At 44.4% G+C, this 11,663-nt stretch overlaps 1 long non-coding RNA gene across 2 annotated transcripts; it reads right to left on the bottom strand.

Moving 5' to 3' along the window:
- Window positions 1–3,084: 3,084 nt before the first annotated feature.
- Window positions 3,085–11,424, bottom strand: LOC149327702 (uncharacterized). Of its 2 annotated transcripts, XR_016285980.1 has the most exons (4): window positions 10,844–11,415; window positions 6,797–9,045; window positions 3,383–6,720; window positions 3,085–3,300 (listed from the first exon to the last, which is right to left on the bottom strand). It is a non-coding gene; the product is annotated as an uncharacterized LOC149327702 (long non-coding RNA). The 2 variants fall into 2 exon arrangements; XR_016285979.1 differs by lacking the exon at window positions 3,085–3,300 and having other exon boundaries at window positions 4,551–6,720; window positions 8,719–9,045; window positions 10,844–11,424.
- Window positions 11,425–11,663: the final 239 nt, after the last annotated feature.

The following is an 11,663-nucleotide window of genomic DNA, read 5'->3' as shown; positions in this document are numbered from 1 at the left end:
ATGGCGCAGAAAGAGTGCTCTGAACGCATGTGCATACGCTGGGCGGCGCACCTTAAAAATAAAATTGTTTCCATGTTCACTGCATGTTTTCGAAGGCACATGAGTTCTAAGGTAATCCTCTGAGTTCTCGTTCTGCTGGTATAGTCATATTTGGTCTTTGCAATCAATGACTCTGTGCCCACATACTGTCAAAAAGCAAGATTTGTCAGATCTTTCTCAGCCAGAGATGATGTGCTGGCATGCATAAATTGATATATAGCATCGTAATAGTGTGACACTGAACACTTTATTAAGATGTAATAGCAAGTAATTTCGATGTTTGTGTAAGCCAGTGTATTTGCCTTCATTGAAAAAGATATTCAAGAAAGTGTTTTGGTGTTCGTATGAGGCGGGACAGAACTTGTCTATACAAAGTATGTGATAGCCAAGTGCTCAGGGCCAAATGTCACCTATCACTGCCTCTCGCTGGGGCAGGTGGCTCTCTGGAATTCTTTACTTCAGCATACTGCAAAACTAAAATATGTGAAGAGCTGTCCTCAAATTTCGCTTTACCGACTGTAGTTATTGGCTGTTGATTTTTTTTTTTTGCACGTGGTTTACTGCTGATACAATAACACACATGGCTCAGTCTGTGCATTGTACTGCGTGCTACTTACTGCATGCAATGTGCAATGCTTCAAAAGCAAAGGTTCGGGCAAGTTGTATGTTCTAGTTAAGGTTGGTCGCCGAACAGAAAGGGACGACACGGGAACCAGACACACAGCACCGACTGTCGAGATTTCTGTCAGTGCTGTGTGTCCGGTTCTCATGTTCATGCTGTCTTTATTTCTTTGCAATGTGACCAACCTTAGCTTCAAAAGCAGTCTTCGCACTATGTATAGGGAGGGTGCACAGAGAGGGCCTGGTAATAAGCGTGTTCATTTCGTGCTCGTGTCTGTGTACAGCACCTGGTGCTAACTGCTCGCTATACTGCACATTTCAATTTAGGTGCCAAATATACTTCCTTGTGATGCAGTGTGTGCACACCAGGGAATGATCTCGCATGTTGCATGGTACAGCGAGTACTCTTTTCCTTAACATGTAACAAACTGTAGCTGTCTTTCAAAAATATCATTTTAGTGCATCAGCATCAGAACCCCCCATGTTGGAATAATCCGTCGGTCTGAAGCCTCAGGTGACAGAGTGGAGGGAGTGAAATCCACCTTCACGAAATTGCAGGGAAGAGGGAAGAAGAGAGGGCGGGAGGAGGCGGTTGGCAAGCGGTTGCAAATCTGAGTCGAAGGGTGGAGAGAGTGGATGTGTCACTGATGGATGGGATTTCATCGGGTGAGTGGAGTGGGGGTGTCACGTAGTGATTGATGGTACCCATTCGTACAGTCTGACCCTGTCAGCGGCTGCTCGGTCCGGCAGGAACATAATGCTAACTTTGGCTTATGGGGTTTAACGTCCCAAAGCGACTCGGGCTATGAGGGACGCCACAGTGGAGGGATCCAGTAATTTCGACCAACAGTGGCCCTTAACGTGCTCCGACATCGCACAGCATCTGGGCCTGTAGTGTGTCACCATCGGAATACAACTGCCGCAGGCGGGGTCATACCAGCGTCTAATGGAATTTAATTTTGTCGTTACACTCACAGTAAGATTAGTCTTTCCCAAGTACAAGTTGTATTTAATGTCAGAGTCCAAGGAAGGGCAGCTTTCCAAAGCCACAGCTGGGCTTGTACAGCGTAATTAAGCAGCATTAACATCCTTTAGAATCAATTAACGTGTTTGTACTATGATTACACAATGGACACAGTATTTATCAAGGCAAACAATGGCAGCGTATATATGCCTGCAAATGTTTAAATCAAGAATAGTATCTGCTAGCTTATTAAAAATATATCATTTATATAATGACCGTCCAACTTCTCAGAAGTACCAAATCTGTGGAGAAATACAAATTGCAGATTGCCAATATGCCTAGGAAAATACATTTTGACTGTCAAAAAAGGATTAGGAGCACTTTATTATTAACTACGCGAGGATTGTGGAAAGATGGGTCGGGTCACACCCAATACAGTCAATCCCGGATATATAGAACCCGGATATATCGAATTATTGCCTATATCGAACAGATGTAGAATCCCCTTGGGAATCTCATGCAAAAGTATAGGAAATTTGTTTACGTTTATCGAACTCCTGTGCACCCTATATTTGATATATCGAACTCCGTGCCATGCCGAGCCCCCGCAAGTGCGCTTCTCCCAGTATGCGCCACCCTGGAAGTGGGCTTCTTCCACTAGCGCGCGCTCCTGCAAATGCGCTTCTCCTAATAAGAGTTCACGCGGCGCTGGCCTTGGACAGCTGCGCTCTTAGTCACTGATGGGAACTTTGTGGGGGGTGTGAAAGGAAATGGGAATGGCCATAAGGAGCTGGGAAGAGGGAAACCCTGCTGGCCGCAGGCCCGCAGACACCTAATTTCTGATGCTCACATCGTGGCTGACATCATCGATACCGAGGAAGCGGACCCCAGCAGTGACGAAGATTGTGCTAAGAGGCCCAGCCGCCATGCACTGCGGCTGAACTTGCATCCGCATTCAGCGTCATTCGTCGCTGTTGTGGCGCAATGGAGGGCACTGGACTTTCTCATTTGGATACTATCAACAAGCTTGAGGACAGCTTAATGAACTGCATGGTGCAGAGGAAGAGGCAAGCAAAGCTCACTGACTTTTTTCTTGCGAAATAAAGCGCGCTGATCGTGGAGTTGTGCTTTCGTTTTTGTGGACTTGAGAGGAGTAAATCGGTAAGTTCCCACTTGCTACGATCCCGGGAAATTGTCCGAGATTTGCGCAGTTTTAAAATAAGCGTCTAATAGGCATATTTTATATTACGAATTATTGATATATCGAACTTTTTCGCGATCCCCTTCGAGTTCGATATATCCGGGATCGACTGTAGTGCAAAACATGAACCCTTGGAAAAGATGCGAAGTTGTGGCGCCTATGCACTCATATGCTGTGCATAATGGGCTGCCTTGCATTACCATAACCTGTCCAGGTAGACTGCCACAAGTCAATAAAAATCTCCGATATATACAACCGCAGTTTTCAGTTAGGTAGACATTTTATTTGTGACATTCTTAATCTAGCTGGCAGGCTATCACCAGCCCGAGGTGAATGTGACGTGCAGGATGAAACAGTGCCATATGTGGATACTGGAGTAAATGTGATGTGTTGAGCCTTGGGAGCATTCCTCTTCACATGGCGCCAAGCAGTCTTGCGGCCACATAATACAGCTGACAGTGCTTCATTCTGTAACCTGTAATACCGCAGTTACTTGCATCATGGATGCAGTTTCTTGTGGGAAAAAATTAGAATGGTAAGTTTGGTGCATTTATTACATGGTGTAAAACATGGTGTGGTCAGTTGAACTTTCCCCAGATTTTGATGATTGATGTAGGGAAAGCATTTATTATGCAAATGCATCCATTATTTAAGTAAATATGGGGTACAAAAACCTGGAATGGAAACAGAAATCAGCATCTGCAGGATTGAAACAAATTCCTAACAACTTTGGCGCAGCACCATACCCATGACTGCCAAGCCACATTTTAGCCCCTAGCCTTTCACTCTACACTGTCCTTAATCTGTTCATTCCCAATGGGCCAGACATGAGGCCGTATGGCACTCGGGTATCCGTATCTGCCTATATGGACATGCCACGTTGTCTACTACACAGCTTTTTAAACACTTGTAGCAACAGTGTCAGTTTTCTCAGAAGCATGAAACTTTGTTACGATTAGTTTTATGACACACCCAGCACATTAACAGGCATTCTAGCCAAATTATAATTTCGTTGCAGTTGGGCTTTGAAGCATTTTTCATTAATGAGTAAAAAGGAAATGACATTAACTGGGCACTATATGTTTCATCTAAGCTGCCTTCTCGACAAATAGGGGCATTTTAGAATTTCTAGGCAACAAAGTTGGCACAGTGTTCCCATCACACAACAGAACGCTCATTGCTTGGAAGGCTGGTGGAGAGACACTGTGTAAGAGCCAAGCAAGTTCATTTATGAAGTGCTTTATCATGTGAGGGAAGGCTACTCACGGCTGTTTCTACCATGGCAATATAAGTTCGTGTCACAAATTGCACCAGCAATGTTCTGAAAAATGAGTAATACTGTTTTTCTGTTGCAGCAGTATTCTCTTTGCAAAATAAGATGAATAGTAGTTTTGCGCTGCAGCTTTCAGTGTGCAAGATGACAGCTACGGCTTAGCCTTTTGTCAAGAATACTTTTTCTCGTATGCATTGCAGAACTGTAGAACCACATATTGTCAACTGTCCTAAAAGGCAAGGTGTGTTGCTGGGCGAGTTGGTTGGGGTACATCTTGAGAAAAACAGCACTTGCAGACAAAGGAAACGAGAAGGACACACAACTGCGCTGTTTTTTTTTTGTGTCCTTCTTGTTCTGGTCCTTTGTCTGCAAGCGCTGTTTTTCTCAAGATGTCCTAAAAGGGCGGTGCACTGTGACAGCACGACGCAACAAAGAGGAATGCAGCATGGAGCGACACTTCATACTAATTTTATTGAAGAGCGCATGCCTCTATGAGTGCATCACATGCAGACAAAATGAAATCAAGCAGGGATGACGAAGAAATAAAATTATAGTGAATGCAAGGCAGGTATGAACAAGAAAATGAGTGCACTAATTTCCCAAAGATGAAAAATGTTTGCCAATTGTCAGAAGTTCTCTGTTGAGCAGTGCCAGAGAGGGCGTACTCACACAAGCAGATTCTGAGTAGGGAATGAGGGGCCTGAAATATCTCAATTTCTTAATTGTCGGGTTTAACATTCGGGAGCGGCACATGGGCTATGAGGGACACCATAATGGAGGTCTCTGGATTAATTTACACCACCTGGGGCCCTTTAATGCACGCTGACTTTGCACAGCACATGGCCATCTTTGTATTTTGCCTCCACTGAAATGTGGCCGCTATGGCCGGATCAAACCCACAGCCTTCGTGTAAGCAGTCTAAGAACGCCAGAGCCACTGAGGCACCGTGGCGGGATGAGTTCTCCATTCCTAGGAGGAAAGTTTCGGGAAAAAGGAATGACTAGAAAAGAAATACCAGAGGCCTGTAGTGCACCCTCAATGGTGCTGCTTGATATGGGATATGATGGCGCACCTTTCTCATGACCATGTGGGCTTCAAGAAAATTAGCAAATGACACTCCTCTTCCCTGCTGTGTCTTGAGCTTGCTATGCTAAAGCACTTTGTCAGAATAGCCCACCAACTAGCTCATAACATAATCCTAATCCCTCACCTGAAATCTGCCATCTTCAGCTGGCAGGGCCTACAAATGCCAGCACAGTCAAATGCTACTTTCTGGCTGCTCTGCATCTGACACAAGTGTAGCTCCATTATAGCAACAGCATACATGTGCTTGCACATGTGCACATGCGTTGCATGGTCAACACGTACTTGTGTACATGTTGTGGCAAGCCTCGCACTGCTCACAATGAAGCTCGCAGCCACTGCACGATTTGCTAGTTCTTTCCACTGTGTGCTTGAAGTTCACCAAACTTTGCGACTTTACATGCCACTGGCCATCTCCCACTCTCTCAGTACTGGACTTAGAAAGCTCAATCCCCACTTTATGCTTTCTAAATAGGGCAGATTTGCGGTGGTCTGCTCCTCCTTTGACACCTGTTGTAAAGTTTTTCGGATGTGAAATTGAAGAGTACTTTGATTAATGTATCCAATCACCCATTTACCTTGCCACCAAAGTGAGAGTACTTCAGTACCTTGTGCATTGACTCCAAGTGATTATTTGTTGTTAATCCAATGTACTGCCGATAGCAGTAAGCCCACTGACATGCCCTCTTTGCGTATGTTTTCTCAAAATTTCTGACAAAGCCAAAGGCAATTAAGCTGATGCTCTTTGGAGTGGATACCAAGAAGTGCAGGGAGCAACTGTTGAGACTCAGTCTCATCTGTCCACTTCATCAGAGTGTGCAGCATGTCCCTTGTTGTACTCCTGCAGTCCTTGTTTGTGACTATTCAGGTGCGTGCTCCAGTTGTGTAGCACCTGCCAGCTGCAAAGCAGTCGACTCCTCAAGGGACCCATCACCTGCTCCCATGCACTGCCATAAACAGGGGCATCATCAGACATAAATGCCTGACACTGTATTGTGTTTTTTTCTTTGATGGCCTCGCAAAACCTCACCACAGTGCCCATGTTCACCCTTTTTGAAATCAAGTAGGCACACGGGATACCAAAGGCATCATGAGAAATTGTGAGCAGGGTTGTCAGTTGGAGTTAGTACTTATTTATGCCATGGGTGGAGTGGATACCAAGAGTTGGAGTTAGTACTTATTTATGCCATGGGTGGAGTCAGTGCACAGTTTCGCTGCCCCCAATTCATAAAGGAGCTCTCGTTGTGGGAACGTCATTAATGCTAGCTCAAAGTCACCATCATGACTGTTGGGGTCACCCTTCTTCCTGTAATACAACAGCGGCGACGACTCATTTTTTGCCCTCATTTCTTCGACCCATAATTCAACACTCTTAAAATCGTCTGGATCTTTCTGCTCTGTTTTTCCAATCCTAAACTTATCTGCAATGTTACGGAGGTCCTTAGTGGTCACAAGTTGCATCCGTGGGCTTGATCCACTTGTACCTGCTCAGATGTTTGTGCACAATGGTTTTTTCTGGCATTCCTTCTGCTAACCGGCCTGAAAATGGTACAGAAAAAAACTGTTAACATCTCTGGTTCATCTGCCTACAGCCATGTAATAAAGTGACAAATACTTCTGGTCGGATTCCTTCATCTTCCACTTTGTTCCTTTTCACAGGTGACACACAGTTCATCTTACTTTCATTTCACTTTTGTGGCACTGCAAAGCACACAACAAAATGGTTGTTTCAAAGCCAGATGGACTTTATTTTTATGAGCTTGAGTGTTTAAACTTGCATACTGCAATGCAAAACAGGGAAGTTATATACAGCGTGTTATAAATGCAGAATATAACAGCACTGAAAATGTGGACAAGAAAAGAATAAGGACATGTGCTTCTCATCCTGTCCCATTTCATTCTGCATATTCAAAAAATGCACCGATTCGCCTGACAGCAACCTTTAAAGGAGTAGAGACACCAAATTTTTGAACGCGAACTTTGTTTCTTTGGACTTGTGCACAAGACAATAGTGTGCACGAGTCACAATGTAGAATTCACTTACGCCAGGTGAATAATTTCTAAGTGAATATTTTTCTCATGCTGTTTCAGTTTCAACACCTGAATGACTGCTGCTAAGTCAGAGACAATTGGAGGGCATGCCAGTCATACATAAACTGAAATATAAATGCTGCTTGTTCATTTTTTTTTTTTTTTGCGATTTCAACTCTTGTGCAGGCTTGTGTTTTATATTAGTGGTTTTTGAGGAAAGGAAATGGTGCAGTAACTGCCTCAACCATGCCATGAAGGAAAGAAGGAGTGAAAGAAGCAAGAGAGAAAGGTGCTGTAGTGGAGGGCTCCGTAATAATTTCGACCGCCTGGGGATCTTTGGGCACTGACACTGCGCAGCACGCGGGCACCTCTTGCCTCCATCGAAACTCAGCTGCCGCAACCGGGTTCTAACCCGGGTACTCCAGCTTAGTAGCTGAACACTCAAACCACAGCCGTTCCTGCGAGCGTTACTGATGAAGTGCCAAAACAGCCAAATAATTCTAATTAATGAAAGTTCACTGCAGACGATCTGTCTTATGAGAAAAAACATGGCCCTTATACAACCATTAGACTGGTGGCGTTGCTTTGATCAGCAACAAAATGCCTACGCTTTTGACAGGCAGCCAAAAAAAGAGGCTAGCATCGAGTGCAACTGTCAGTCATTCAAGACACGTTTCATAGAGCTCAAGCCGACTTCTTACGGATAAAGTTCAACGTCAGCCGATTGAGCGACAGACCTAGGATAGTCAATGAAACCAGCAGAAAAACAAAAGAACAGACATTGGAGTAGTTCAGTGCTAGACGACATTCCTAATTATGTTCAGTTCGAAAGACTGGACCCCTTCCACAAAGCATCTCTAAACTAAACGGCATGAAGTTCGTACAGACTGTGCTGTGCATGCAATGTGCCGTGGATCAATTGTTTTTCACCCTTTGATGCGACCAAGTAGGCTCAAGTGAATTGCACTACAGTCAGATACAACTCGAGAACGAAGTGGCAGATGGCCCTTAAAGAAGACCCCCCCCAGTCAATGGCGTCAGCTGATTTTCATCAGTTAACCCAATTAAAGCCATAACTAATCCCCTTTCATCTGCCACCCTCCTGCAGTGCTACCCCCTAGGATTAACCATGACATCATGAGAATCGGTCGACGCCATTGGATGGCAGGCTTCCTTTGAGGGGCATTGGCCACTGGGTTCTTAAGCTGTGCCCTACTATAACTTCTTCCGCCCCCTCGTTTTGTGGGACATGCCTTCTCCCACTTTACAATAGGCATTTTCGTGTTGTCCCACCTCTTTTGTGCCATAGATGCATCGCAGAAGAATAAAAATCATTGAAATGATCACTCAAGTTAATGAGCAATATCTTCCCCCTAAAATACATTTCTATTGCACTTTCGTCTCCCATTTATGAAAGGTTGGTGGAGTGTAGCTTCTAAACGTTTTCACATTCCGGTACAGTCAACACAGCATGCACAAATGCTTTGTACAAGAGGAGTGGCTAACCTGCAAGCCCTCTGGCATCATCCTGGGATAGCCTTTGGTGGCAGGCCTCATTGAAGTGTCCGTAGTGTTTCTTTTGAAACACTACATATACCTTGCCCTCTTTCTCCATGACCTCTAGAGTAGCAAAGCAGTGTTTGCTGATTTTGCAGCTTCCTTGCCCCTTTTCCTGCCTTTGGCGCTGTTCTATAGGAAGCTCTTCGTACGAGCCGGAACGGTGGCAGTGCAGGTAGCGTTTAAAAACCCTTGGTGCACATTCTTTCTTTCCTGTAGAAGCTATAAAATGGCAGCAAGTTTTGCTTTCTTCTCCGTCTTTCCAGGCGCAAAATCCTGAAACAGAAAGATTGTAAACATAACTAAGCACTCCACATAGTATTAGTTAATTATTAGTGTGAAAGCACAATTCCGAACGGTAAACCCCGAGCAAGATCCTGCGATGTGTATGTGGGTTTGTGCCAAGAGCATAGCAACGGCGACATAGCAACCACAGCCTCACAGCAGCATTGCAACATAGTTATGACACGATGCCAACATATGATGTTAAGTCCATGACCACTCATGACTAAAAAAAAATTTTTAAAAATTGAGGCGTGAACAAAGGTGGGCTCCATTTTGATAAAAACGTGTACACAATGATAGCACATGAATAACGGCATAAGGCATCCTTAGAAAGCCAACAGTAAAGTAACAAGACAAGGCAATGTTCATGAAATTCTGCTTTTGCACGTTTATAAAATTTCGGCAAAACTTCTCTGTCAATTTTTTGTGTATCACACTACTTTCATTTTTTGAAAAGCAAGGCTAAATTAAAGTTTGTAGTTTTTACATACACTAATGAAAAATGCATGTGCTATGGAGTGGGCACATATGCAGTACTCTCGCACTACTACTGGCGCTCTGCCTCTGCCAAGTGCGCATGACAATCACAGATTTAGGTTCAAATTTTTAGCCTTTTGCCTGAAGTGCAGAACTGCATTTCCCAGCTTTTTTATTGTTAAAAATTTATCAGTCATTCACTTACTGTTTTTTCCTGCTATAGTGCATGGGGAACAATTTTTGGAGAAAATTATTAAGTTCAGGTTAAGTTATTACACGGACTGTTACATGGAAGTATTTCAATTTTACTACACCCTGCAAAAACTCATTCCTGCACAGCAACCTTTTACATGACCCTGTCCTTTGACCACAAATTCAGGTCAGCGCTGTTGACTTCTAAAGGCAGAACAATGCTGGGCATTCTTCCTACACACTTCTGCGTGTTGCGATTGCCATGGCTTCAGCGCTGCTAAGCCAGTGCATGCCGCGACAATGTTGTGTGTCCTGTGGAGACATTGCAGATGCCTGCAACAAAGCATAAGCAAGGCCTGTAGCAGCGAGTCTGCTGCAAGGACCAGTTTTTTTCCTGCAGTGGCCACTTTAAATATGAAAGAATGCACTGCTTGTCACTTGCTTGTCAAGTGACAAGCAAGCTTGTCACAGCTTGTCAGGACACCAAACAAAAATTCTGCAGACACACATAAGACTGCTTACCAGCGAGAATGCCAAAGCATTAAAGTGCACAGTCATGCTATGTTGCAGAATGACGAGTCATGAGTGCAAGGCATGACTACGCAACTTTGTACAAACTCTGCACACCTTATGTTACTAGTAAAGTGCTGAGTCATGCTACACTTCAGAATGATTAGGAGTCAAAACTATGACTACCTAAACTTTGTACAAACTATACACCTTACATTACAAATAAGTGCAAAATGACTATGACAAGTCATGGCTTTCAAAGGTTATAGTACGTTACGTTTCACATTTCACTCGAATGCCCGCAAAGGCTACCTCTGCAGATCTGTTGCACTAGACTAAGCCCATTGAAATCTTCATGGTTCCTTTAAAAAACGTGCATGTCATCGCTAAGTTTTTGTGCACAAAACCACGTGCAAGTTTCCCCAGGTGAGTGTAAGCCCGTAAATAAAAAAAAAGAACGCGCTTTGTGTTTACAAACTTAAAATGCGCGCACTCGAAAAGTCAATAAACTGCAACTTTTCAATCGGTAATCTAAGCGCGCGACTGCATCCCGCTTTGGCCCTTTATTGCTTTAATCACAGCGTGCGTGCATGCAGACTTCGTTTCTTACCTTTATTAGAGTCGAAGACTAGATTCTACACCTCTTCCTCGAAGTGCCGTCGCAGGTCACGAAGGGCGACAAAATGCTTCGGACGTAAGTCGCACAAGAACGGCCGTGCCTTACTACATGTTGTTGTTGTGACTGGGAGAAGGATGCATGGGCCTGCCTACTGGCTGGAGCCGAGCCACCACCGCTGCCGCGTGCAGATAGAGGAGAGATCAGAGGAAAGAGAAAAAGAAAAGACGCGTCGCAGCAACAACCGCGTCCTTCCCCATGAATATCCTTGATGGGTGTTTTTAAATTACTAGTATTGAAGAACGCCTTGTCGCAAACCGCTGAAGCAAGGCCATCGCACGTGTCCGTCTCCATGCTCAAGGCAAAAAAATAAAAAAAAACAAGCGAGCAAGAAATGCACCTTGGGATACCTTGGGATATTGAGCAAGGATTTTCAAGAAGAGTTGAGATTTTCCCTGTCGGTTGAAGCGCAGTGTTCCCCAAAAGTCCCCACAGAGTGACGTAGAGTAGAGCAGTGACGTCTGTTCTCGGTTGGCCAATCGCAACGAGGATCACCTTCCTCTGAATACGCCCTCCGCTCCGGATGAGCGCGCGCGTCGCAGGATTGGCTTTCGGCGCGGCTGCGAGTAGCCGCGGTTTGGATAATTTGGATTTGTGATAGTGATCTCCATGTCCATTAGACTGCGGTGCGTCAGTGAAACCAGAACTAAATTTCTTCGCCAGTTTTAATTTTGTCTGCGTGTTTTATTGAAAAATAAAGTAATTCCAGCTGTTTAAAAATATTTTAGATAGAAATATATCTTTCTACCTTAGT

The sequence above is a fragment of the Amblyomma mixtum genome, chromosome 10 (genome assembly GCF_055824585.1).
Source record: "Amblyomma mixtum isolate Tamu chromosome 10, ASM5582458v1, whole genome shotgun sequence".
Lineage (NCBI taxonomy): Eukaryota > Metazoa > Arthropoda > Arachnida > Ixodida > Ixodidae > Amblyomma > Amblyomma mixtum.
The sequence above is the reverse complement of the archived record's forward strand: the minus strand, read 5'-3'. Positions and strand labels throughout refer to the sequence as shown.